A 26,040-nucleotide genomic window follows, 5' to 3' on the forward strand; every position below is an offset into this window, starting at 1 on the left:
TAATGTGTAGGAGAGACATGTGTCCCTAGCTCTTTAACAGGCCACGTGTTTCAACCATGGGCTTCAACATGAATCACTGTGAAATTTGAAACATCTTCGGTATTTAAGAAAACTGTACAAACAAGAATCCCCGCTTTTAATTTTCTCAGTCATTTAGGGAGTGGCTTCCAGGGAAAATAGACATTCTTCATGTGTTTTAGGAATGCTACAGAAATTCCATACTTAGAAGAGAATTGCACTGAGCAACAGCCTTTCTCTAAGGAAGGTCAAATTTTCTTCTCTTTGAAGCCTTTCAGGCTCCCAAGCCAGTTTGCATACTGAGCTTCCCAGAACTATTTTCAACTACCTGGAGCAGTTGAGCATGAAGAACACCATTCTCGATGTCTTTAGCTACAAATTGGTAAGCAAATGGGCTCCAGAGGCCTGAGGAGGAGGGGCACACCCCTGAAATCCAGTCTGTTTATTACTAAGGAAGTTCTGATCAAGTTTATGGTGTTAAAGACTCCAACATATCAACTCCATTGAAGAGCAGGACAAGCCATTGTAAATATGAACCATCAAAGCATTAGCCATTTCAATGAAATGAAGCAAATCAATTGTTTTTTAGAAAGGTGCCTTTCAGATCTCCTTTCTCAGGCTCTGAGTTTCTGTATCAAGTTCACATTAAAACAACTTGTGCTAACGGGATTTTAGCTCAGGATCTTGGAAGGTCAGTGGCTTGGCCAATAAACCATGATTTCCCTAATCTGTGGCAAAACAATCACCTTGCTTCGGTAAGGCCATTTAAAACAATTCAGTGACATTAGGTTTAGGGTAAAAATGAAATATCTAAAATAATTGCAGTTACTCAGGTTGTGAATTCACTTCTATCAGTTACCTTTTATTTAATTTGGCATTAATTGCTTCCCCCCGACCCAATGTGTTATGATTTATTAAAATTGTTATATATGTCAGGTGTAGGCAGACTTAGAGATATTATTTTTTTTTAATCAAGACCTCTTTAGTAAATCTATTGGAATTTTGTGTTCTGTAAAATAATTTCAGCTGCAAAGAGTATGCTAAATGTGATTTCTGTATAAACCAATAAGGTGGTAATTACTATATCATATTCTGATTATTTCTTTCAATAAATTGATCGAGTACTTTCTATGTAGCAAAAACACTTAACTGGAGACTCTATGTTGCCTCCCTGAACGTGAACATTATCAGCCTTCATACGCTGTGAGCTTCTAGAGTTCAGAGATCTTGCTTTATAAATCTATCCTTGGGACTAGTAAAGTGCCTTCCATGTGATAGGTCTTCAAAATCTTTCTGTTAGACAAATATAAATATAGGTAGTTAGCTTTAAAAAAAATTAACTTCTAAAAAATTTTAATTAAAAATTAACATTTAACTTTTGGGCAGAGAATTTGAATTCCAAAGTATTTAATACTTTGGAGAAGGCAAAAACAAAGGAATAACCTACAGAATTTTTTTCCTCATGTGGTCACACCAAAATTCTATAGTGTTTTAGAAGTAGGCAGTATTTTTAAATTGGGAAGGGGTTGAGATGAGAGGAATACATTTTGCCTAAAGATTACATTTGTAGTGAAGTGTTATTTAGTATAAAAATTAACCAGCAGTTAGGTAGAAGGTTTGGGGGAATTTCTTTGAGGTGAGCTATAAATGAACTAAAACTAGAAAAACGGAATACTTTACCCATGGTCAAATAATTAACTGTCTTTAAATTGGTTAGTTTTTGTGTTCAATTGACCAATTAGATAGGTTGGTAGGCACACACATGCATATAAAGAAGTTTGTTTTGTTTTGTTTTGTTTTGTTTTGTTTTGTTTTGTTTTGTTTTAATTAGGAGCCAGGCACCAAGCTAGGTACTGCAAAGTATAACACAGAATTTGAAGAAGATAAATTTTCTGCCATCAGTGCATTCACAACCTCCTCAGTCTGGAAGCAGACAGTAAACACTTCTTTTAATTCATGTCAAGTAGATGAGAGAGGAGTGAACTGGAGGTGGGGGGTGGGGGGGGGGTCGTACAATCCAGTCATAAGAACTCTAAAGACAAAAGCCTAACCTAGGGGCCCCTGGGCGGCGCAGTCAATTAAGCGTCTGACTCTTCATTTCAGCTCAGGTCAGGATCTTGCTGTCATGTGTTCAAGCCCTGCATCAGGCTCGCACTGCTGACAGTGCAGAGCCTGTTTGGGATTCTCTTTCTGTCTCTCTTTCTCTGCCCCTCCCATGCTCATGCTTTCGCTAAATAAATAAATAAATAAATGCCTGTATCTGTTAAGTTTGCGGAGTCTCTGAGACACTCAAGTGAAAATATTCAGTAGTTTCTAGATTAGAAACAAAATTTGGGATAGAGAAAGAAATTGGAAACCATTGGGCATGCTCTGAAGCCTGACTCTGGTAGTACATGTTCTTTTTCAGTTCCAAAATGTTCTGTGAAATGTAAGTCATCTAAGAAGTCTTTATCTACATCTAAATCTATATCTCTTAGTTGTCTATGTTTCAGAATATAGCTTTCTTAGAGTATTGCAATTTGCAATTTTTTAAGGTATTGCTTTATAGAAAAAATTATAGTGGCCATGATCAGCAGTTGTAATCAGGCACTTCTGAGTTTGAATTCCAACTTTCTTACTCTCTAGCTGTGTGACCTTGGCAGCTTGACCCTCCTAGTTTCCTTAACTGTGAAGTGAGGATATCATTAGCTCATTTGAAGCGTTGTCATGAGATTAGATGATACAGTACATGAAGTGGTTGACAGAAGAGATGACGTGTTATAATAGCTTAATAAATGGCTATATTAAAGATTTTTTAAATGTTTATTTATGTTGAGAGAGAGAGAGAGGGGGGGAAAGGGCATGTGAGCAGGGGAGGGGTAGAGAGAGAGAGGAAGAGAGAAAATCCCAAGCAGGCTCTGTGCTATCAGTGTGGAGCCCCACACGGGGCTCGATCCCACGAAATATGAGGTCATGCTCTTAACCAAAGTCAAGAGTTGGACGCTTAGCCAACTAAGTCGCTCAGATGCCCCGGCTATATTAATGTTAAAAGTATAAACAACATTGACTGATAGTACAAGTAGGCATTATAATCGATATTTCTACTAAATTGTTCTCTATTATAGTTCACAAACACCCTGGAATCCTTCCAGGATTGAAGGAAGCTCGGTAATCAATAAACAGTTGTAGACCCAGTGTCTGAAACCAGATTTTAAAATTCTTATTTCTGATGTTTTATTAGCTCTCTTACATCTTCCAGAGATTATGGAGATTATGACAAATGTTCTTGTCTATTTCCAAGGAGCCTCCAGCTTTGTACTGTAGAGAAAGATACTCTATATCTTATACTGTATTATATAATATATGTATATATATTATATATATTATACTGTAATATAGATGAACCGTTTCAGGACAACGCAAAATATTTATTGAGTCTCTAATATATGATAGGCACTGTAATATGCTCTGAGAATACAAATAATTCTTGCTCCACTCCTGGTATCTTGACACAAAAACATTTTTACAGGTAACTACCATCCAGTGGGGTATGTGCTCAACCAGAGATAGAAGGAAATAAAAGAAAGAAAAACATAGCACAGTGAAGGGGGGAACAACTTATTTTATCATTAGGTTGGGAAAGGAAGTGAAATAAAGCCCCCCAAATATTCTCAAAGGTGGTGAAATCTGAACACAGCCTATTTTGGAAAATTTGATACAGTATGTAAATAATTTTTATCCATGTTTCTATTAAATTGGAGGGCCATAGTTGATTATGTTAGATATCTCTTCTCGCAGTTTACCCAAATACTAGAAATAACACTGTATTAGGTAGTTAATAATAATTGATGAGACTCTCTTATAAAAATAATCTGCCTACATCAAAAGATTTAGATTTTTGTAAATTCAGATTTAATGGACAAACAGTATTTTTAAAAATCAGATAACTACTCTGATGGCCTGAATTACTTGATTATGTAATCTTAGGAAGTTATTTAACTTTTCTGTCATTCAGTTTTTCTACTTGTAAAATAAGATTGCTGTAAAAACTTAGGAAGAGACAGTGTAATGGTAAAGGCTCAGACTTTGGAGTAAGCCTGCCTGAGTTTGAGTCTTACACCTATTATTGCCTCCAAGCTGTTTGACTATGGGCACCTTACCTAACCTCTCTGTGCTCCAGTTTCCTCATTGGTAAAATGAGGATAATGACAACCTGCTTTAATTGTGCCAGAAAATTTTAATGAATAGTTTGCCATTTCTTCACTGATTCAAAAATACCACCTTTATCATATATTAAACTCCAACATAAATTAGGTAGATTTGGGACTTTCTAATGTATTCATTGTTTTGTCTCTTAACCGTTGAACTGATAATGATATTTTATTAAATGTTTTAGCTTTATAAAAATTTTTTTTTACATTTATTCATTTTTGAGGGACAGAAAGAGACAGAGCACAAGCAGGGGAAGGGCAGAAAGAGAGGGAGACACAGAATCTGAAGCAGGCTCCAGGCTCCCAGCACAGAGCCCACCGCGGGGCTCGAACTAACAAACCTCGAGATCACGACCTGAGCCGAAGTCGGATGCACAACCGACTGAGCCACCCAGGCGCCCCTAAATGTTGTAGCTTTATAACACGTAACCTGAAATACATAAAAATTCAACTCTCCCCTCATCATTCTCTCTCTATACTACAGCTGATCCTTGAACAACTCAGTTTGAACTGCCTGGGTTCAGTTGTATGCAGATTTTTTACAGTATAATGCTATAGACATATTTTCTCTTCATTATGGTTTTCTTAATAACATTTTCTTCTCTTTAGCTTACCTGATTGTGAAAGTACAGAGTACAATACACATAACATACAAAATATGCATTAATCGACTGTCTCATTGGTGAGGGTTCTGGCCAACAGGAGGTATTAGTAGTTAAGTTTTGGGAGAGTCAATAGTTATACGTGGATTTTTGACTGCGTGGGGGTTGGCATCCCACATTGTTCAAAGTTCAACTGCATATACACACACGGTGTGTATGTACATGTGCATACAGAAGCTTATAGTTCCTTGTGGTGAACATGGAATCGTTTTATAAAGGCAAAAAAGAAAATCCCATTGAATTCTGAAAGAATGTATATTAACTCACAAACTAATTTAGGAGAAATTGGCCGTTAGATCTTACCAGCTAGAAATAAGTCCATTGTTTTCAAGTCTTCTTTCGTATCCCATAGGAAAATGTTCTGATTTGCTTTGTGAAAGAAAGCCTGTACCTTGCTTGTATTTACGTCTTACTCGTCTACATTTATTTGTTGTTAATGCCAATGGAATCGTAATGTTCCCATTGACTTTTCTGATTAGTGCTCGTCTATGGAAATGTTACTGGTTTTGAGATTTATTTTGCAACCAGTCACCTTTCTGAATTATCTTGTTACATCTGATAGGTTTTTGGTGGAGGATTTCTGACTAACAACTGCACTTTGCACGATAACTTTCCGAGAACTGAAATTATGTTTATAATGTCTATGGACCATTGCTTAAAAATGTAGTTAAATTCCTCCAAGGCAGACAGGTTAAAAAAATAAAAGCAAAGAAATATGATCCTCCCCCAAAGCTTCAGGAGTTCGTATTAAAATGTTGAAGTGAGAAAATTTATATTTAACATTTTTAGGAAATGCAATTCTACTCTTTCTTATAACTGAATGTTTCCCACTTAATAATGCACCTTTTTCCTAAAATCTGGAACACTATAATTCTTTATCTGCCATATTTTGCTCCTTTTAGCTCCCTAAATTACAGGGAAATTAGAAGTCCATTAAATGCTGTACATTAACACCTACCGTTACAGGGTTAGCTACAGACAGCCAGGAGCTGCACTGCTTGTCAAGTTTGATCACTTTGAAGTCCAAAAACAGGATTCTTTTAACGGCACTCTTTTATTTGTACAAAGAAATAATACTGATCCATGAAACCGTTTGTTTTGAAACAGGTGAATGGCAGGAATGTTACGCTGTTTTCCACAAGCAGTGGAAAAATGACATCTGTACGTAGAGGAGAGAATCTATTCAAACGAAAACATAGCATTTTTTATTAGCTAAGGAAAAAATTGAATATCCTGTTTCTCTATTGTTGCTACATTCAGTCTGAATATTACTTTGCTAGCAAATTAAATTGGACTTTGTGAAATAGTTCTCTTCGGAAAACTGTTTGTTACTTTGGGATTTCACTAACCCAAATTATGACCGAACGTTAAGAAAATACCAATAATGTTTATTCTTATAGGTTTGGACAATAGAGGTATCAATGAAGCATCCACTGAATATCTAAGTGCTAACGTTGTAAGATTTGGGATTGTGTATATACAAGTGGACGAACCAGGCAATTTTTATTTATATACATATAAGGAAAAGGGTTATTTTATTTCTGCTAACAGGTTCCAAAGAACTGAGTAAATTTTCATTATGTGAAAAAAGGCAAAGGCAGGAAAGATTTTCAATACCAAAGTGGCTATGAGGCTATGAGAGGCAGACTAGAGAACTAGATTTTAAAAACTGAAGAAGGCATCAGAATTTCTGATATTGATGTTATCAGAAAGTCATCCTGTCCTTAAAACATAAAAAGACACTTATGAATTAAACCAGCTATAGTGACTAAACTTTATTTGGAAAGGCATTTTCTTAATTTTTATATTTCCTAAACCTTTGAAACTCTACCGTCATAGAATATCAAAATAGCACATTCTTGTATGGAGCAAAACAGTACTTTTTAGGTTATAAATATTTTTGATAATGTATTACATAGGAAATTAATTTTTAAGACAGTGCATAATTAAGTAATCATGCAAGAAGTTCTATTATTCTACCAGAGAAAAAGCCTAGCTCATTGTTTTTGTTTTTGTTTCTTTGGTGTGATATATCCTATTTACTTTGTTGTTTCCATCATTGAGGATAAGCGGTGTGAGAACACTTCTGTATACTCAATTACTTGTCACAGTGTTTTACTTCTAAAACTCACTGAATACATATTCGCAATTCAAAGTATGATTCTTCCAGTGGATACTTGTAAGGTCTTAGACCTTCTAAAATTGAAAATCTAGTTTTCAACTTAAATTACATGAATTGAGGCCAACATTGTCCATGTACATTAAAAATATGTAATTAAACAGTTTGTTATAAATGTCATAGCATTCTGAAATTTTTTTACTAAATGATACATATGCCAACCATTATTATGGCCGGGGCATATGCTACTTAGTACTACTTCTAAGAAGAGAAAGTGTTTTAAAAGTGTATTTTTGGGGGCACCTGGGTGGCTCAGTCGAGTAAGTGTCCGACTCTTGATTTTGGCTCAGGTCACGATCCCAGGGTCCTGAGATAGAGCTCTGCGTTGGGCTCTGTGCCGAGCGTGGGGACTGCTTGGGATTCTCTCTCTCTCTCTCTCTCTCTCTCTCTCTCTCCCTGCTCACCTGTCTCTCTCTCTCTCAAATAAAAACTACATATAAAAATAATAAAAAATAAATAAAATAAATAAAAATAAGAATATAATCTTTTATACCTCATTGTATTCTACATTATATTTAAAATGAGACTATCATCTTGTGATAAAATGTAAATAAACTCATCTGTAAAAATATAGAAAGCCCCAGGAAAAAGGGCTGTGCAGCCCTAAGACCTATTAATTTTTTGGCTTTTTTAGCACAACATCCTGTATGATTTATTAAAGCTAATTCCTGTTTCTTTTTTTTTTTTTAATGTTTTTAAATTTATTTTGAGAGAGAGGGAGAGAGAGAGACAGTATGCGTGCCCTAGCAGGGGAGGGGCAGAGAGAGAAAGACACAGAGAGAGAGAGAGAGAGAGAGAGAGAGAGAGAGAGAATCCAAAGCAGGCTCCACATTCATCACAGAGCCCCATACGATGCTCTGTCCCCAACCTCAAGATCTCAACCTGAGCTGAAATCAAAAGTCAGACACTCAACCAGTGGAGCCACCCTGGCACCCCAAAACTGAGTCCTGTTTCTGATCTTGTTTGCTAGTACATACCTAAGTCACTAATGTAGCCCATCTTAAATTGTTTCCTTATCTAGATGGTAGAATTGGAAAATATAACAGGAGGAACAAATGAAAAATGACGTTTTCGAAAAACCATGTTATATATCTATCTATATATCAAGTTGGTACTTGGAACGATGCAAATGAAATTTTAGTGGCCAGTATAAAAGGATGAAGGTCTTTAAATGTATATCTATTCTTTTTAAAAAGTCAGTGATGTTAAAATATATCTATTCTCTCTTTCTTCCTGAAGGAGATGTGAAAAAATGAGTCCAAGTAATTTCTGACTACATAAATGTAAAAAAAAAAAAAAAAAAAAGACTTAGAGACATGGCTCCTTGCCAGTAAATCATTCTTCTCCATTATTGGCTACTGTCTATTTTATGAGCTTTGACTAAGCCACAAATACTCTAACAGCATAAAGCCCTAATTCAGTAGAAGATGCTAATGAGAAAAATGTCTCCTACATTCTATAGGTAATGAAATACCCTTTCAGGTAACATTATTATGGTGTTTGCATTTTTTTTTTTTGATTTTCACTAATATCCAATCATCCTGAATGAATTAATTGAGATCCAAGAGTAGTAAATGTACAATTATCTGACACACATACACAGCTAACAAGTATAAAATATTTGCATTATGCGCCATCCATCAGATTTATGCTATTTTCCACGTTCATTATGATTGCAGGCTCAAATGGCAATGGCATTAAGCCGGTGAAGACACTGGTATGCAAGCAGTTGTGTGATGATGAAAGCTTTCAGATACAGCAGGTTTCGAAATAGTAATGGAGAATTTAAAATACGGTTACTTTAAAAGATACACGTTGTATGTCAATTGTCCTTCAATAATAAAAACTGAAAAAAAATAATTAAAACTTTAAAAATACATGAATCATTCTTATCACTAAGACTGTAAGAATCAACGATTGTAACAGAAGAATGTTGCATCCGGGGACTGGATTGGGTAAGATCACACTGTGTCTTGTTCTAGCTGAGGAGTGCTTCCTACCGGAAAGACTTTCCTGAACATTCCTGCTTGACCGATGGCCCCTCCTCTTTCATAACTTATAATCCTTTGTAAGGCTGTTCTCAGTCTGATTAATTTTACAGAAATATCTATTTCTTTTAGCTCAGTGGCCTGTTTTTGTTTTTGTTTTTAATGTTTATTTATTTTGAGAGAGAATGTGAGCAGGGGAGGAGCAGAGAGAGGGAGAGAGAGAATCCCAAGCAGGCTCCACACTCAGGACTCTCGGGCTTGATCTCAGGACTGTGAGGCAAAACTCGAGGCAGACGCTCAACCAGCTGAGTCACTGAGGTGCCCCTCAGTGACCTGTTTTTATTATCTTTGTATGTTCAGTGTCTCGAAAAATACTTGATGCATAATACTCAACAACTTTTTATTAAACTAACCAGAGAGATCATTTTTACATTTAATGTCTATTAAACTAATGTTATTTGAACATATGTAATATTAAATAAGCTTTTTAGAATCTTTAAGATGTAAGCGTGTCTAATCCATTTCCCCACGCCATTATTTTGGTAATGTGATGATTAAAATTTTAAAATGCCACATTGCAGGTATCAGTAATCTTTTCCTGTGAAGGGCCAGATAGTGAGTATTTTCAGATGTCTGAATTTTCCTACAATCTGACCAGCCTCTACCACAACGAATCAACTCTGTTTCTGTGACATAAAAGCAGCCGTAGAACAAACATAGATTACTGAGCATGGCTGTGTTCCAATAAAACTTTATTTTGGCATACAAAGTTCGAATTTCATGTGCAATTTTCACGTGTCATGAAATATTATTTTTCTTCTGTTTTTATTTTTCCAACCACATAAAAACATGAAATTCATTCATAGGACAATGGGCTATACAAAAACAGGTGACTGACCCCTGCTTTACAGCATTTAATTTTACATTGCTATCATCCTTATCTAGTCGTTAACATAACAGCTGTTCCCTCTATACTGTATATTGTAAATAAACATTTGCTGTCAATAAATATTTGTGAAATGAATGAATGAACATAAGCCTCTGCTGTCTGTGTGGTAGCTGAATCTGCGAGGTTAATACTAGAAGCAGGAGGTTTTGTAATAATCCTCATGAGACAAACTAATGGCCTGAACAAGAAGGAAGGGCAAATAACAATTGGAGCCCAGAGATATCCAGGAAATTTGGATCCCTGAGCCTTTATAGTCCATTGTTGGGGGAGGAGTCAAGGGTAAGCTCTAACTTTGGGGGTTTTGTGGATGTGGTACCACGAAGACTAGGAACATGGGAGAAGGAGCAGGTTGGTGGAAGGATGGGTCCATATTAGACACACTGAGTTTTAGGTGCTTGAGTAAAGTGGCACCTGGGTGTCTCAGGCAGTTAAGCATCCGACTTCGGCTCAGGTCAGGATCTCACGGTTTGTGGGTTCAAGCCCCATATCCGGCTCCGTGCAGACATCTCTCTCTCTCTCTCCCTCTCTCTCTCTCTCTGCCTCTCCCCTACTTGCACGTCCTATGTCTCTCTCAAAATAAATAAATAAACTTAAAAAAAAAAGCGACTTAGTGCTCTCCAAACTTTAGGTGCTTGAGTAAAACCTAGACTGAGCTATCCGACAGAGGGTTTGAATAAATGAGCCTGAACCTGAAGAGAGGTATGATCTCAGGGTGTGAATCTGTTAGTCATCCGCATGCAAATGGTTGCCGAAACCATAAGCAGTAGTGGGTCAATCTAATCTCTTGGGAAAAAACATATAAACAAGTTAGTAAAGTCTTGGGAGAAATGTAGGAACATTTAAAGGTGGGAGAAAGCAGAGGAACGCTTGAATAAGACAGAGTGAAGGAAATGGCCAGAGATGTGGGAACGGCCAGCAGAATGGAGAGTTTGGAGGCAAAAAAAATAGATTTAGGTGTCAAATACCCTACAGAAAAATGATAAAGTGTCAATCTGGATTTGGCAATCAGAAGGTGACTGACATTTCGGCAAGTGCAGCCAGGAAACAGAAGTCCAATACGCAGTGGGTCGATGTGCACTGAGAATATGAAATTAAATAAAACGACACGTTAGAGGAATGTTAATACAAAGGGAGAGCTGGCCTGAAGCTAGAGAGCTATGAGGCGAAAGCCAGGTCTTTTTGGTCTGGGAGACACCGGGCTCTACTTCCAAGTTGGGGACAATGAATTAGCAGGGAGAGGAGGGGAAGAGCCATTGAAGATTCAACAGAGAACGTGAGAGGAGATGATTGAGGGGCAAAGTCACGGTGTTGGCAGGGAAAGGAATTAAGGGCACAGACCGGGCTGGAGTCCGTGCGGACCTCCTTTTCTCTAAGATTGAAAGGAAGGAAGTTAGGAATGAGCATGAATAGAAAGACACCATTAAACCGGTGGTAGCAGTTGAGCGATAATGCCTTCATTCTATGTATGACACAGGAGGCTTCGTGTGTTTTGACGACTGGGAGGAGGCAGGAGTTGAAAAGAGAGTTTGAGGACAATGATGAAGATCTGAAGTATGTTAAGGGCGATGAGAGTAGGTTAAGGGTCAGCAGAGATCTGAAATTACGTACTTGCAGGGGTTTCATGACTGCTTGATTTTTCTTAAACATTATGCAGGTACCTGGATCGAGTGATGGGTTGGGTGGTAGATGCTAGACATACCAATAAAAAAAGGAAATTGAGTCCAAGTTGGGTTCAACAGGAAGAGAGAGCAGGAAGAATTTAAGACTTCCAGGGTTCTGGACCTGCTGGAAAAAAAACAAAACAAAACAAAACAAAACAAAACAAAACAAAACAACAAAACAAAACACCAGCTTCATAGAGTGGCCATAGGAACTTATAATTAAAGAGGAGGCTGGGTGAAGGTCATTGACAATTGGAGGTAGTAATGGATGAACCAGTCTGTAGAATCAGGAGTGAGTAACATAGAGGCAGGTTGAGGGATGATCAGTATTAGTGTGGAATATACAGGATGACAGAATATCAAAGCAGGATGGGAAAGATATACGTATCCTTAAAGATACCTGAAGGGATTCTACAACTGTGGGCTTCATAAAAGCATTAGCAAATATCACGAAGCATGAGTGGACCTGTGCCCCACCCCCAGAACTACAAACACAATGTATGAGAGATCAACTAACAACTCTTAGTGCCTTTATATTTACCAACTGGTGTAACCCTAATCTAGAAGTAAATGAGAGAAAAATGTGTCTGGGCTGATTTTACATGAATCTTCTTTTCCTTCTTCCTCTTCTTCCTCTTCTGCTCCTCCTCCTTCTTCTCCTCATCACCTTGACTCTGCATTTTCTTTTTTTTTTTAATTTTAATTTTTTATTTTAATTTTTTAATTTAGTTTTGAGACAGAGAGACACAGAACATGAGCAGGGGAGGGACAGAGAGAGAGAGAGAGAGAGAGAGAGACAGAATCTGAAACAGGCTCCAGGCTCCGAGCTGTCAGCACAGAGCCCAACGTGGGGCTTGAACCCACAAACTGTGAGATCATGACCTGAGCCAAAGTCGGAGGCTTAACCGACTCAGTCACCCAGACGCCCCTGTCTTTTAATATATTTGAACGGAGGAAGATTTTAGAAATACCAGGAGTGTGAGTGGATTTTCCCTATTTCTTTGTAGTTGTTTCCCTTCCAAATAGGCTTTATCTGAGAAAGGTGTGGCTGAGCACAGAGCTACTTCAATGATGAAGGGTCGTAGAAATCTAAAACCAGGTGTGCAGGAGAAGCGCAGTTCTCAAACTTTAATGTGTATGCATATTACCTGAGGAATCTTGTTAAAATGCAGATTCTAATGTAGCCGGTCCGAGGCGGAGCGTGAGATCCAGCGTCGCCGTCAAGCTCCCAGATGTCTTCTCCAACTGCTCGCAAGGGCACACTTCCAGTAAGTAGTATGGCCTTAGCAATTCTCTAGCTTCCAGCTTCTTTCTTACCTTTGAGGATTTCCTTACAACAATTCTGCCCAGGCATGTGAGTTGTGGGATCTACTTATTTCAATGTATGTTTAATTTTTTTTTTTTTAACGTTTATTCATGTTTGAGAGACAGAGCATGAGTGGGGGAGGGGCAGAGAGAGAGGGAGACACAGAATCCAAAGCAGGCTCCAGCCTCCCAGCTGTCAGCACAGAGCCCAGTACAGAGCCCGACGTGGGGGCTCGAACTCACAAACCGTGAGATCGTGACCTGAGCCAAAGTCAGATGCTTAATCAACTGAGCCACCCAGGCACCCCGTATTTCAGAATGTGTGGATTATTTGGGATTATACTCGGGTATATTCCACATGAATAGCCTAATGATGGTCGTGGCGTCACGTGATAGACTCTATCTAAGGGAAAAACAAAATTGTTTTAAATCAGCAGGTATGTATTACGGCAACATTTGCTTGGATGTGGATATGAAGCTTGATGGGTGCTGTTCCTGAAGCTGGAAAACTGGTTGACAGAATAATAAAGGAGCAGCTTTTGTTACAGCGGAAGCCAGCAATGTCTGCATTCATTGGGAGACCCACTTTTTTTGGTAGAAGAACACGAGTGTGCTCGACACACGTATATGGAAAAATCAGAGAACGGGTTACTATAGGGTTAAAACTGAGCATGTGGGCAGCTAAAGTACATGCCACTTTTGAGAATAAAAATAGTGTGTACCTTATTAAAAGCCGCCTGACAGGGTCAGCAGCCCAGTCACAGAATACCTACCAAGAACAATTTCAATTTTAATAGGTTTTACTATGTATTTCATAAGCATGCCCATTGAAATTGAGTCATCAAAGCCTCCCAGTTCCTTCCAGACAGATTTTAGCCTGAGAGCTTGGAGTAATTATCCCACTGGATGTTAGCCTGTGTAGCTATTTCAGCCTCGTTCATCATTTCAAACAGCTACATACTCTGCCTGCTAATTTCTTCCGATGGATTAGCTGCTCTCACTTGTCTATCTTTTTTTATTTCTGGGGGGTGAAATATTGCCTTCTTCCCATGTTTTAATAAGCTGAGCAGGCATGCGCCACTGCACAGCTCCTGACTCCTATTTCTTTCAGCTCAAAGAATGATCTTCTGGGGGAAGAGCTGGGTGTAATGTGAAGGTGAAAACTTGGCCGTTACTACCTGCAGCCTGAAACCCGCTGCTTCACACAAGAGCTGAAAACACAGTTCTGAGCTGGTCTGCACTTATCTGTTTATAGTACATCCTAAGCTATTCGTCTTCCGCCGTATTACTGGATTATTTCTGCTTCTTTTAGACTCTGATCTTTATTTCCAACAGCCCTCCCCACCCCCCGTATTTCACCTCTGCTCTGCCTGTGTGCCTCCCATTAGAAAACCACAATGCACAGAACTATTCATTGCAGGATATAACTTCCTCCGTTCTTCACAATAATGACCCTGGTTGAGCTTTTGAATTCAGGGGTTCAGTGATTTCTTTATTCTCTGACCACCCAGTGAGAACACACAATTTCACATGCTAGAATATCATTCCTTCTTAAGTACGTGGTTAAAAAAGCAAGGATCCTGGGAAAAAACCAACTCAGGATTTAATCCTGTCTCTGCCATTTAGGAACTTTGTGACCCAGGGTTAGTTGTTCAACCTCTCTGAGCCGAATTTGGACTGACCTACCATAGCACAGGTGCCTCAGCACAGGGAACTTAGGTTTCCTTTATGCTGGTCATTTAACCAGGAGGCTTTGCCCCTTGCACTTGCTGTTAGTGTCAATCCGCTGTTAGGGCTCCTACAGCTTTGCAAAGGGTCCTAAAATACCAGATGGAATAAAAGCAGAAGCTGAGAGGGCTCACTCACTCAACTCATCAGTCTAGAAGTCTGGTGTAAAGTTTACAGCAATCCTCACTGAACAGGCTTCTGAAGCCCCGTGGCACCAGTCTGGGTGACTCCATTTTACACTCTCCCAAGATCCCATTGGCGCGTCTTGACACGGGTTGGAAAGACAGGGATTTTCCCTTGACCCGAACCGGGAAACTGACCCTGTCCCCCTAGGTAAAGAGGACATTGTATAGACTGCTTCCTCCGATAAAGTCTTCAAAGGGCTTTGTAACAAGGGCAAGGTAACAGGGGCTACATCTTCTAACCAGTAGAAAAGGCCAGTCTCCCGAGAGCTGGCAATTTAAGGAAAAGCTTCTTTTACTCTCGGCCACAGAACCATAATGTATCTGCTGATAAATTGGAGATGGGTAATTTTTATCCAGCTCCGGAGGAAATGCAAGACAGTAATTGGTAATTCTTAGAGAGAGTGGCACAGCCCTCAAGTCACTCTAAGGAGATGTTTTTGGAAATGTGATATCATTTGGAATTATATTAATGGGAGCACTGCCTGGGATCAGAAACTTGGAATTGGTAGAAGTGGGTTTTTTTTTTTTCCTTCAGAAACATAAAGCATCCATATTCTTCATTTACACATAAATTATGTAAGTGGATAAAATCCTCATCATTAGAGAATGACCTTGATGTTAGGACACATGGATATTATAGGTGATATTCTTCTTTGAAATTTTGCAAATTTTTGACATTAGTTATGGTTCAGTGAGAGTATCAAGACCATTAGTGTTGAGTCAAATACTTTTGTACTCACAAGGTAGTAATTAACATGACGTTTCCAACTATTTATATATATTTCATCCAATGAGATTACATATAAAGTATATTTCATCCTCAATTTGTCACTCTTGTGCTCTCTTATTTCCTTCCCCCATTTTTTTGGCAATAGGTGAAGTGAAATGGAGAATGTGTACGAACCTGGCAAAGAAAGGACTTGATCCAAAGGCCTCGCTTGAGCAACTCACCCATCCCATGGACTCTTTGTTCACCCGTTTGGGAAAATTCCCAAAGTATGCGTTGCTTTCTTTTACTTATTTTTTCGCTTTCCTTGTCACTCTCCACCCCAACCAGTGGAACACTCTCAAAACAATTTCATTATCTTAAGTGAAGAAATAAAACCAAGTGTCAGAGAAAATCTCCTTTTAATAAGATGATAACTTTGCTTATTCAATAGAGCCTGAATTCTATAGAAGAAAAAGATAGTACATACATGTACTTTATTGTGAAGGTTAATTATTTGATAACTTAAATAAGAACCTAGCCATAGAATAAAATTGTCTCACAAAATATTGACTCTGTATCTCATCATGTTAACATATATGAGATGTTATTATAAATGATGGAGATTTTTAAGGTTAGCCCCATGTGTGTTATCCTTAAAAATGGTTTCTGATGCAGGATTTCTACAAAAGGCAGGCTCCACAGACATTTGGAACATCAGTATATTTGATTCAAGAGGATAAGAAAAGGTTGGAAGGACGCTACCATACACACATCTTGAAATGTGAAGTAAATGAGTCACATTAACTCAATATCTTGTAAACTCAATATTAAAGTCCACAATCCTACTTCAACAAACATCATTTCTCAAAGTGAGGCTGAAAATGTGAGTTCATCCACATGGTGAGAGATTAAGAAGAAGAACCAGAATTGAAGTGAATGACTATGCTCGTCGTTCTTCCCTGATTCAGACGTCATGGGTTGTCTTCTAAATGGGTGTTATCATAATGAAAGAAATAAGCATAATACAGAAAAGTTTGAAAAGAAGGTAAATAAGTAAAAAGTTCACTCATTATTGAACACAAAAATAGCATAACAATTAGCATTTGCAAGTTTTCTTCTAATATTTTGTGTGCATATATATTTGTACTTATTTAACAATTTTAATTAAACTTTGCATGCCATTTGATGATTATTTTTTCCAGTTAAGCATTCTTCTTGTTTTTACCTAATTATCATGGTCCTTGGTGTAAATTCATGCAGTACCTTTTCTTTGGAGATGTCGCACATAACTTGTAATCCTTTTTGTTCATGGGCATCACAGATATATATTTTTTTTCATTTTTTAAGATTATAAATTATTCTGTGATAAGTTTCTTAGTACATAATTTTTCCCACAAATTCAGTATTAGTTCTTAGAATAAATTTTGACAAAACATGTTACTTCCTAATGAGAAAAAAAAATCTTAATTTTTGAGAGATTTTTAACCCATTCTAGTTGTAGAAAACCTTGAAAATACAGAAAAGTATGAAGATGAAAATAATAATTAAGCACAATCTTACAAAATAGAGAAATAGTTACTGATATGTTTATACCAATGGTCTTTTTTCCTATGCATGCATAGACACACACACACACACACGCTCAGTATATGATTTATAAAATTGAAACCTTGTGTATACAAATTATAATTCTGCTTTTCTTTAAATTTCATATTGGGTAATAAGCATTATCTCAGGTTATTAGTTTTCAAATATGATTTTTAATGGGTATACGATTACTCAGTCATTTCTTTGTTGTTGAATTTTAGGCTGTTTCCAAAATTTTACTGTTACTATAATAAAACTCTGATTTTTTTTTTTTAAGACAGAGTTCCAGAACCCATATTACAGGGTGTAGGGCTGTACCTTTTTAGATCATATTGCCCATTTGCTTTCCAGATCAGTCATGTCAAAGTCTTCCTAGCAGTGTATGAAGATCCCTATCTCATTGAACCCTCATAATATTTAATAATATTATCAGATTTCACTATTTTTAATTTATGGAAGTGAAGAATGACAGCCCATTTTTAAAGTTTTCACTCATTTTAATCCTAGCCAAGTTTTCTTTACTATGTGCTTAATTTCCCAAATTGTTTGGAAAATTATGATTTTTCACAAAATATACATGCCTTTTAGAAGAAATCTCATTACAAAGACAAAAATAACTATTGCTAAAATATTTCACCATTCAGATATAATATTATATTAAGTGATCATCATTCCATCATTAGGAAATACACAATACAGTATTGTTAGCGATATGTACTATGGTATATAGTAGATTTCCAGAACTTATTTATCTTGCATAACTGAAACTTTGTACCTTCTGTCCATTACCTCCTGATTTCCTCTCCTCTAAGCTCCTGGAAGCCACCATTTTACTCTATGCTCCTATGAGTTTGACTATTTTAGATTCCACATTAGCTGACTAAATATCATTGTGCAGAAGTGTTTGTTCTAAAGTCATAGACAAGGGTGGACCCCTGAAATTGGAGGAACCCTTGGGTTACAAACCACCACTCTCATTCATGAACATGGCTTCCTGCAGTACCAAGATCCTCCCAAGCTTCCTCCATGGTAGTCCTTCTATTCCCATTCTGGAGATGTTGCCCTGAAAGCATGAGATATTCCTGTGCATGCATATTAAACATGGACATGAAGTATGCAATATGCTAGGTCTGAAGCACTGTAATGTCCCTCTATGAAAACTTTCCCATCTGGAGTAGAGACTTGCATCATTTCCCCATATCCCATCCTTTTGAAACATGGAGTAGTTTAACATACAGGTTTTCCCCTAAGTTCACGTTGATTTATATAATTATAATAACATCTACCATTTCTATAGAGGTTTAAAACAATTTCACTTCTGTTGTCTCATTTTCTATTTCTAATATAATATCACTACCTTGATTTAAGATGGCTTCATTAATTGTCCAAGGTCATACAAACATCCCTCTTTTGTCCTAATTTTGAACCTATGCTATAATACATCAACCCATTTTGATTCTAATAGTATTTTGTTTCCTATATATTTTCTATAACTTTAATATAGGTTGCAAACTCCTTACAGATCTTGTCTACTGTGTTAGTATTGTACTGTATCTTAGAGGATTCATAAGGATTTATATATACAATATTTTGTTATATTAACAGTAGTGACAGAATTGCTTTGAGTCTGATAAAGCAGGCACATTTCTGAATTAATTTTTTAAATCTCAGAATATGGTAGAAATCAAGGCATATATGTTGCTTTATATTGAAAGATAGTGCTTTTGCAATATCACGTCGCAATTCATAGATCTTTAAGCTAGAAATAGAAAAGAAAGGGAAGGGAAGGGACTGAGATTGACATTGACATTGAAGTTAAAAGAGAGGTTTTTTTTTTCATTTCTTTTTCACTTAAAATATAACATATGGGGTACCCGGGTGGCTCAGTTGGTTGAGTGTCTGACTCTTGGTTTTGGCTCAGGTCATGATCTCACAGCCCGTGAGTTCGAGCCCCGCGTCGGGCTCTGTGCTGACAGCTCAGAGCCTGGAGCCTGTTTCGGATTCTGTGTCTCCCTCTCTCTGACCCTCCCCCATTCATGCTCTGTCTCTCTCTGTCTCAAAAATAAATAAACATTAAAAAAATTTTTTTAAAAATTAAAAAAAATATATAACATATAACAGTGCCTAAAGAGAAGCATACTACAAGTTCATGGATACACTCAATCTGTTTACTTGCAAACTACTTCCTTTTTATTTCAGAACTTCTGAGGTTCTTTCATTGCTACAGGCATTAGGACTCAAACAGTAGCATGTATCAAATGAATGCCATATAAAATATACTATATTTGAAAACTTTAATATTATTTTCAGACAAGAACCCAATTCAACCATAGCTTTGAAAGAGCTTTGATCTTGGACTGAGAATATAAAATTGTTGCTTAATTATTATGAAGTAAACCGCAGAAAGGTAAGAACAATACTATTCTGAGTATTTCTAAAACATCTGCAGTGCTTTGGGGCTATCCTAAATATTTTAAGAATTTCGTCATATCATTTTCACTTAAATACACCTATGTTTTGTGAACAAGTACATATACTTTGGTATGTATATACAAACATGAGCATAAATATCTCTAGCCAAGTGAACTTGGTAATAGCTAGTAGGTATAGCCAATGCCAAATTGTTTTGAGTTAAATGTTAATTTACTGATAGGAAATGGAATAAAAAAGAAAAATAATACTAAGGACTGTGAAGAAGAAAAACATAATAATATTAGGTTTAGGGCTTCAATATTTTTTGATCAAGATCTTTTGCCAACATCAGTTAATCAGTATTCACGGTACCTTGGGAGGTAAATATTATCATCTTAATTTTAAATAAAATTGAAAAATAAAGGTTAAGTGGTTTCCCTCAGGCAACAGAGGAATTAGATTTTATTTTTTACAAGGAAAATGAAAATGACTATTTAATAGCGATGTTAAATAAGATAGAGAACATAGAAGTCCCTATTTATACCACTAGACACATAGTAGGCTTGAAATAAATGTGTGTTGAATTTTTTAATCATTATACTAGTTAAGGAGAAAAAGTTCGATGTATCTGCTTCTGTTAACCTGGAAATATATATGTATGCACATATAGTAACAATTTTTACATATGTATTTAGTTACTGATTAGAAGAACTAGAACAATTTTGGTTTTTAATTTTTTTTAATGTTTATTTTAATTAAAAAAAATTTTTTTGTATTAAAAAAAATTTTTAATGATTATTATTTTTTTTTTTTGACAGAGACAGAGCACAAGTCGGGGAGAGGCAGAGAGAGAGGGAGACACAAAATCCGAAGCAGGCTCGAGGCTCTGAGCTGTCAGCACAAAGCCTGACTTGGAGCTTGAACTCACAAACTGTGAGATCACGACCTCTGCCGAAGTCAACCCCTTAATCCACTGAGCCACCCATGTGCCACTAATGTTTATTTTTGAGAGAGAGAGAGACAGAGTGTGAGTGGGGAAGGGGCAGAGGGAGAGGGAGACACAGAATCTGAAGCAGGCTCCAGGGTCCGAGCTGTCAGCACAGAGCCTGATGTGGGGCTCGAACTCACAAACCGTGAGATCATGACCTGAGCCGAAGTCAGTCACTTAACCGACTGAGCCACCCAGGTGCCCTTAGAAGAACAAGAAAAAACTGAATGCATCAACGTTGTTTATTGTTTTCTCTTTCAAAAGAGCCTCTTTCTTTGAGACAGGAGGGCAGGTGTTACATTTTTCAACATCTCCATGGAATGAGATTATAGATTCTCTTTAGTACTTAATGACATCCATGTTGATATCAAACTGTGTGGTAAATTTAATCAGGTCAATAAAGAATTCAGTAAATCATTAACAGGCTTTCTAGATCTAATACCACCATGTAAATGGCTTGGTTGGTTTTTTTCTTCTTAATCCAATTGGCTGAAATTTGATCAAAATTTATTATGGATTCTAGCATCATGTTGAAATATTCTCCATGTCAGGTTGTTCTTCCTTACAGCCAACGTAAGTTCTTTACAATATTCTTTTTGACTATCAAAAGATCCTTGCATTTTCTGGTCACTGTTGGACACACACCCAGGAACAAGACTCACTTTCCTGCCTTTTTTCATAGTAAACAAAGATTATTCCAGTTGTGTTGTATGAAAGAAGCAAAAAGTTATAACAATTCTACTCCACCGCCCCCCGCCCCCCCCCACCCCCCCACACACAAAGAAGCTCAGTGGTCTCTGGTAATTAAATTGAACTTTTCCAGATAATTTTATAAATCCAGCCACAATATTAATGATAAATACATTCAAAGAGAAAGCTGAATGAATTCTTTGCTAAAAATTACTTCATCAAACTCAACTGTTGAATATCGCTTAATCTCAATGCCATACTTCGCAGTTATTAAGACTGTCAGATATTTCAGTTTAACGTTGAATAAAACTACTCTCAGGCACATATGACGTATAGAATGACTGAAAAGAGATTTATTTTTTTCTCTGATTATTAGTGAAAGCTCATGTTGGAGACTTTGGCTTTTAGTTGGTAATTTTGTGAGCCCTCATGTTTACTAGAAAAGATGAATTGGCATCAGAACTGACAGAACAGCTCTCTCTCGTGTTTTAGTTACTATTGCTGCATAACAATCTATCCCAAAACATAGAGGCTTAAAACAACAGCCAGTCAATTATGTTGCATAGGTTAGGAATTCAGCTGGGCAATTCTTCTGGTCTTTATCTTAGTGACAAAGATCCTGTAGTGATACTTAATTGGTAGATGGGCTAGCCCAGAAGATCCACAAAGGCCTCATTCCCATTCCAGGCACCTTGGTGGGGTGGCTGGGAGACTATCAGCCATAGTACCCCCCGTGGCCTCTATAGCACGACATTCTTGAGGTACTAAGACAAGACAACTGGATTCTCCCAGAGCAATTGTCCCAAGAGACTCAGGGGACACTCCATGGCCTTTCTGATTTAGCCTTCAAAATCGTACGGTTTCACATCCACCCATCGCATTGGTTACAAGCAAGTGCTGTTTAGCCCAGATTCAAGGACAGGGCATTTAGACCTCAACTCTGGATGAGAAAGCTGTGAATGAATCCATGGCCATTTTTTAAAAACTGCTGTAAACAGGAAAAGGCAATGCGGACAATACGAGAGGTTATCGTTTCATGCAAATCCACACTCCATTTTATTTACACAGAACAGATAGAAATAAACAATATACTCCCTGATCTTAATTTAAAATGAAGGAAACAGGGAAAACTGAGACTGTAGTTAGTTTGCAGTCACTAAGTGAGTAGAAGGGGAAAAAATATACCTCACCTTCTCCATATAAACATACCTGGGCTCTAGAAAGGAAGGTGCTTACAGGAGATTTTGTGATCTGGTAAAAGAGAAAACATTTTCTTCATGACATCATTGATACCATCAGAGTTTGTCCTGTGATTTCTTTTTTTTTTTTTTAAATGTTTATTTATTTCTGAGACAGAGAGAGACAGAGCGTGAGTCGGGGAGGGGCAGAGAGAGAGGGAGACACAGAATCCGAAGCAGGTTCCAGGCTCCGAGCTGTCAGCACAAAGCCAGACGCGGGGCTTGAACTCACAAACCATGAGATCATGACCTGAGCTGCAGTCGGTCGCTCAACCGACTGAGCCACCCAGGCACCCCCCATGTCCTATGATTTCAAATGGCCTGTTACCATCATATGTTGGGTATCTCCAACTGCCTGAACTTATTACTTTAGGGGTGAACTATTAGAGTTTTTATAGTTCCGGAAAACAGGTCAAATACCAAGATTGTAACTCTTTTCCAACATTGATTTTTGTTACTTGGGAGAAAAGAAATCAATGATATATTCTTGAGTTTATTTTTTCAACATATTATTACAAAAGTAATCTGCAGGTATTCAAACATACAGGCAAGTTTAAAGAATTGTACAGTAAAAAATAGGTAGGTGGATATATGTACCTTCTACCTAGATTCTACAAGTAACATTTGACCACGTTCACCTTTTTCTTTAGAAGCATTTCAGAGTAAGTTGTAGATGTTTATACATGTTGCCTTATTGGGCTTTTGTTAAACGCACACCTTGGTGCAGGAACAAACTATACAAACATTATTTCCACAATTGAATGTAACCAAAAGGAGGTTTAGGATTTTACTGGCTGATATCTCTCATGGTAAAACATTACCCCTTCCAGTTTTTGAATACAATATGCATGTTCACTTTGTATCTGACAGAACATCAAAAATAATTTACATTGAGAATTTACACCGTTATTTTTTAGCTCAAGTTAATGGTGATATTCACATTGATCTGATAAAGTCACTTGTTTCAATTTCCAATGATCTATAACTATTAGTTAAAATTTTCTAGTTTAGAAAGGAAAAGAGTACACTTTTTTTTTTAATTAAAAATGGAACCAACTGGTTATGGAGCCCGACCTGTGGTGCAAGCCTCTGTTGCATTCCAGCACAGAGAAATTGGTCGAATGTTGCAAGCAGTATTATAGTTCCAAATGCTATGAAACTATTACTCACTTAAAAAAATTTTTTTTAATGTTTATTTTTATTTTTGAGACAGAGAGAGAGACAGAGTGTGAGTGGGCAAGGGGCAGAGAGAGAGGGAGATACAGAATCCAAAGCAGGTTCCAGGCTCTGAGCTGTCAGCACAGAGCCCGATGCGGGGCTCGAACCCCCGAACCATGAGATCATGACCTGAGCTGAAGTCGGACGCTTAACTCAGGTGCCCCATGAAACTATTACTCACTTTTAATTATGCTTTTAGGTTTTTGTATTTTCACACTTGTAATGAATTTTTAAATCAATCCCTTAAAAACAGTGAGGTATGCGCTACATGTCCTTACGTCCTTGGATGCAGCTTGTATTACACCTAAGTCTTTAAAGAACAGAACATTTGACATAATTGCTTAAGAGTTAGTAATTCACAAAAGTGGTAGGAATATGGTACCACTGACATATGGGCTCGTATTCCACATTTGCAATTGTACATATCAGGATATCTCATCATCACAAAACCAGCTTTTAGGGAATAATGGAGGCTTGCAAATGTGTACATCTGCTTCTTTATTTTATGCTTGCAGAAGAGAATATTTAGAGAAATGAAGGAGAAATAGTCTTTCTCCTCTCTCTCTCCCTCCCTCTTTCTAACAATAAAAAGCATTTTCTATGGACTTTTCTACCCTGGTGGTTGAATGGAGTCATAGAAATAATTATCCGATTATACCTAAGTACCCAAAATGCCCACACTCGATAAGAATATTTTAAAAATTCTTAGCTAATAATCTGATCTCACCATCTTGACAAAATGGTCTATTAAGTAAACTAGGTTAAAAAATTGAGAATAAACTGTATACATGTAAGTCATATATACATATATAAATATCTGTTTAATCTATAACATCTTTATATATATATAAAGATGGATGTATGTATCTCATGAAATCAATGCTATGTTCAAAATAATTGAGGCAAAGTTTCAGTGTTTTAAATATTATGAATAGGTGTTTCAACTTTGCTTCATTTTTGCTAGGGTAGACTTAGAAATATGGTCAGGTCGCTTAACGCTGAGTAGGTGACCCTGAAAGATTCACTCACATGACTGTTTTAGTAATATGTTAAGCATTTTTACCAATTGGAAGACGAATGACGGAATTAGAGAAGATGGAGTGAAGGGTGAGAGAAACGTTTAATTGCTATGGGTAAAGTCTGTTGCCATAAGCATTCATATTCTTTTTAGAGAGCTATCTAGAATTCACCCTCAAGCATTTCAGTTCTTGATCAGTATGGATCACAGGCAAACTGGAAGCATTCAGGCCAAATTTTCTCTTTCTTAAAAAAAAAAAAAAAAAAAGCTACGTATTCTGTCGTTTAGTGCCAGCACGTAGATATCTTAATAACCCTAAAATCATCAAATTCTGCCAACATTTAATTTTATTTTGAACATGAATATCAATTCTGACTTAAAAAAGTAATATACATAATATAATAATACATAATATAAATACACAACATAATGATACATAATATAAATTTATATTAATCTGTGTACAAAGAAAAACGTTGAATAGGAATTGTGGTTTTTGCATAAAGAGTACTCCAAGGGTTAAATTAATAGCACGGTGGCTTCAAATCCTTGCTTAAAATATGCCCCTTCTTAAGGGAAAAAAAAAAAAAAAAGAAAAATGATGGGTATTCACATGATTGACAACCTTTCCAAATAGAAGTGTTGCTATAATTAAGCAATAATGTATGAGTGAGTGTACATTATGACAAATTGGAAGCTTGGTTGATTAGATTGAGCATATAAGCTGTCAGTATAATTATCATATTTTAATCATTTTTCTCCATTTTTTATAACAGCATTGTCTTCAGCCTCACTTGGTGCTTATTAGATTGATATTCTAAGAGGAATTGTACAACATAAAACATGTCCTTAAACAGGATGAACTTTAGATAAGGCTTTAGTTATGTCTATAAACATTTATAATGATTGCTGTTATGTTTCTATTTCTATCTACTGTTCTACTTTGTGTGAAAATGAAAACTTCTTTTTCAAGATAAAATGGATAAACTTGAGCATATATGTCTCTGTGAAATACCACTATATTTCAATAGAAGCATATAAAATATTTATTAAAACTGCCTTCAAAATGTAGATTTTTTTTTCCTTTCCATTGCCTGTTCTATCAGAGACAGATCATGTAAATGGCTACCTCAACCCTTAAGGCTGAATATTTTGCTTCTATTATTTGGTTTGACTCTCTTTAATCACAAATGTTGAATCTGCTAGCCACACAGGCAAGGAATTTAGGGGGAGGAAGGAGATGGAGGTAATGGGTCAGTTTCTGCTTACTAAAGGTTGCTCATGCAACCAATGAGGAGGGATTATTAAGGGGAAA

At 36.8% G+C, this 26,040-nt stretch overlaps 1 long non-coding RNA gene across 1 annotated transcript; it reads left to right on the top strand.

Moving 5' to 3' along the window:
- Positions 1 to 252: 252 nt before the first annotated feature.
- Positions 253 to 16,052, top strand: LOC123585529. Its single transcript, XR_006706266.1, has 4 exons — positions 253 to 400; positions 12,832 to 12,915; positions 13,387 to 13,575; positions 15,741 to 16,052. It is a non-coding gene; the product is annotated as an uncharacterized LOC123585529 (long non-coding RNA).
- The last annotated feature ends 9,988 nt before the right edge of the window (positions 16,053 to 26,040 follow it).

The sequence above is a fragment of the Leopardus geoffroyi genome, chromosome C3 (genome assembly GCF_018350155.1).
Source record: "Leopardus geoffroyi isolate Oge1 chromosome C3, O.geoffroyi_Oge1_pat1.0, whole genome shotgun sequence".
NCBI classification, from domain to species: domain Eukaryota; kingdom Metazoa; phylum Chordata; class Mammalia; order Carnivora; family Felidae; genus Leopardus; species Leopardus geoffroyi.